The sequence below is a fragment of the Triticum aestivum genome, chromosome 4A (genome assembly GCF_018294505.1).
Source record: "Triticum aestivum cultivar Chinese Spring chromosome 4A, IWGSC CS RefSeq v2.1, whole genome shotgun sequence".
Taxonomy (NCBI): domain Eukaryota; kingdom Viridiplantae; phylum Streptophyta; class Magnoliopsida; order Poales; family Poaceae; genus Triticum; species Triticum aestivum.
In genome coordinates, this window is record NC_057803.1 from 539,017,384 (window position 1) to 539,021,151 (window position 3,768).

The following is a 3,768-nucleotide window of genomic DNA, read 5'->3' on the forward strand; positions in this document are numbered from 1 at the left end:
CGTTGCGCTGACTTACTACCGCCGCCGCGCGCCCCCTGTCGCGCGCCGCCGCCCCGTCGCACCGCAACCCTAACCCGACGCGCCGTCGTCGCGCACTCCCGCGTGCCACCGTTGCCTCCTTCCTCTTCCCGCCGCCTCTGACGCCTTCCATGAACTCTCCAAGCTACTTCACCATCTGCGGTGAAACCGCTTCCCCGGCCGCGCCAATCGAGTCGCGTCCTTCCCCGCAACACCCGCAAGGGAGTGGGGGCCAACGCAACCGACGTGGCGGCGGTCGCCGCCGCCTGCAGCAGCCGCAGGCCCAGGACACCAGGGGGCGCCGCACTATCAGCAGGCTCTCCCCACTGGCCACCAAGCGTTCATCGGCGCCCTTCCAGCCGACTGGCGCCGGCTACGGCGCCCTCCCCGCGCTGCCGCCCCTCGGTGGTTATGGCCCGCCCGTCCCGGCGCCGCCCTACGAGGGCCTTCCATCGCTACCGATACATGTGCCATGGGACCCCACCCTCCTCCCCGCCCAGAACTCCGCACCGTCGCCGAGTAGCTCTGTCGGTGGAGGCGACTGGTACATGGACTCGGGTGCTACTGCGCACATGACAGCTCATCCCGGTAACATAAGCTCCTCCACTCCCGTTCACACACCCACTCGTATCACCGTCGGCAATGACTCCTCCTTACCTATTACTCATATCGGTAGCACTAGCTTTCCCTCCACTTCCACACCCATCACTATGTCTAATGTTCTTGTTTCACCTGATTTAGTCACAAACCTAGTTTCCGTTCGTCGTCTTACTCGTGAGAACCCACTTACTGTTGAATTTTACGGTGTCAGCTTTTCTGTGAAAGACGCCCGTACCCGGATGGTCCTTCACCGATGTGACAGTCCCGATGAGCTCTACCTCGTGCACACCGGCGCCTCCACCTCCACACCTGTTGCTCTCCCCGCCGGCGTTGACCTTTGGCACGCTCGCTTGGGTCACCCCAACCACACGGTCTTACGTCAAATCCTTAGGAGTTTCTCCTTCTCATGTGATAAGCTCGACGAGCACTTTTGTGAGGCTTGTCGCTTAGGCAAGCACATTCGTCTTCCCTTTAGTGTGTCTTCTTCAGTTTCCACTTTTCCATTTCAATTACTTCATAGTGATGTTTGGACATCTCACGTTGCGAGTAACACGGGCAATCTATACTACTTGGTGATTTTAGATGATTACTCTCATTATGTGTGGACTTTCCCCCTTCGTCGTAAATCCGATGCTTTAGCCACACTCACCGCCTTTTATTCCTATGTCACCACCCAGTTCGGCCGCCCCATACTCGCACTCCAAACTGATAAAGAAAAAGAGTTTGACAACGTCGCTCTTTGCACACTTCTCGCCTCTCACGGCACCATCTTTTGTCTGACTTGCCCCTACACTTCTCAGCAGAACGGCCGCGCCGAGCGCATTCTCCGCACTCTTAGTGACTGTGTCTGCACGTTACTCTTTCACTCTAACGTGCCCGCTCGGTTTTGGCCCGATGCCCTCGCTGCCGCCACTCTCTTAGTTAACATTCGTCCGTGTCGCCCTCGGTGGAACTACGCCCCTCACCACCTTCTCTTCGGCACACCACCGTCCTATGACGGTCTCCGCATCTTCGGGTGTCTCTGTTATCCTAGCAGCGTGTCCACCGCGCCACACAAGCTCGCACCATGATCCGTCCCATGCGTCTTCCTTGGCTACCCTCCTAATACCAAAGGTTATCGGTGCTATGATTATGTCACTCATCGTGTGTACACCTCGAGGCATGTGTACTTTGTTGAGACGGTGTTCCCTTTTTTTCAGGTTCCTATGGCTTCGGCCCCTTCGGCGCCGACCCCCACGCCCCCTTCGTGGAGCGATGCGCAACGGCAGCCCCTGGCGGCGCCCCAGTCACGGCGCCCTATGCCGCCACCACCTGGCTTCGTGACTCCCTTCCCCGAGGTCGAGTTCGTGCGGGCCCCCAGGTCCCTGTCTCTCTCATACGAGGTTGAGCCCGGCACCCCGCCCGCCACGCCTGCGACGGGCTCGACGTCAACCTCGCCCGTCGCCTCTTCCACCGCCGGATCGGCCGACGCTGTTGCCGCCGCGGCCCTCGTCGCGGCCTCCGCCGCTGCCCCTGCCGCCGCACCGGGTGCCCCTGTCGCTGCAGCACCCACCGGCCCTGCTGCCCCGTCACTTGGCGTGACTATCCGTGCCCGAGCAGGAGTGCGTCGGCCCAGTACGCGCTACTCCGCCGACGAGTGTGCACCGCCTCGACGTCGACGCCATCACCCGTCCCCACCTCCGCTCGTGCTGCCCTTCGGGATCCTCATTGGCTAGCTGTGATGCAGGAGGAGTTCGACGCCTTACAGCGCAACCACACGTGGCAGCTTGTTCCGCGCCCCCCTCGTGCCAACATCATCTCTGACAAGTGGGTGTTTCGCCACAAGACTCGCCCAAACGGTTCTCTCGAGCGCTACAAGGCTCGATGGGTGGTTCGTGGTTTTCGGCAGCGCGCGAGTATGGACTTCACCGACACTTTCGCCCCGGTTGTAAAACCGGGCACGATCCGCGTCGTCCTTCAGCTGGCCGTCTCACGCGCCTGGCCTGTGCATCAGTTGGACGTTTCCAACACCTTCTTGCACGGTCATCTCGCCGAGCAGGTGTTTTGTGAGCAGCCTACTGGTTCCGTCGACGCCGAGCACCCCGACTTCGTGTGCTTGCTCTCCCGCTCCCTGTACGGGTTGAAGCAGGCGCCTCGGACTTGGTACCAGCGTATCGCAGCCTTCCTGCAGTCTCTGGGCTTTCGGTCCACTCGCTCCGATGCCTCACTCTTTGTGTATCATCAGGGAGCTGACACTGCATATCCGCTGCTCTACGTCGACGACATCATCCTCACGGCGTCCACCCCCGATCTCCTTCAGTGGCTGACTGCTCGTCTTCGTGATGAGTTCGCCCTCAAGGACTTGGGGCCCCTGCACTACTTTCTTGGCATCATGGTGATCCGCCGGGCTGACGGTTTCTTTCTGCATCAGCAGAAGTACGCCCACGAGCTCCTTGAGCGTGCCGGTATTCTTAACTGCAAGCCGTTGCCCATCCCCGTCGACACGAAGGCGAAGGTCTCTGCTCTGGAGGGGTCTCTCGCGTCCGATGGAGCATTTTATCGCTCTATTGTCGGTGCTTTACAGTACTTGACGCTGACTCGCCCCGACCTGCAGTACGCTGTTCAGCAGGCGTGCCTCCATATGCACGCCCCACGTGACTCTCACTGGACTCTGGTGAAGCGTATTCTCCGTTACATACGCGGCACCATGTCCTTGGGACTCACCCTGACGGCCTCCGCCTCCACCGACCTCGTGGCCTACTCGGATGCTGACTGGGCTGGCTGCCCCGACACGCGACGCTCTACATCAGGCTACTGCGTCTACCTTGGGCCCTCGTTGATCTCTTGGTCATCGAAGCGGCAGCCCACGGTCTCCCGCTCCAGTGCCGAGGCAGAGTATCGCGTCATGGCCAACGCCGTGGCCGAGTGCTCTTGGATACGTCAGCTGCTCCAGGAGTTGCTTTGTGATGTTTACAAGGCCACTCTTGTCTACTGCGATAACGTCAGCGCGGTCTACCTCTCCGCCAAACCGGTGCACCATCGACGGACGAAGCATATTGAGCTCGATATTCACTTCGTGCGCGAACAGGTTGCCCTTGGCCGTGTTTGGGTTCTTCACGTGCCGACGACGCAACAGTTTGCTGATGTGATGACTAAGGGATTGCCTACTCC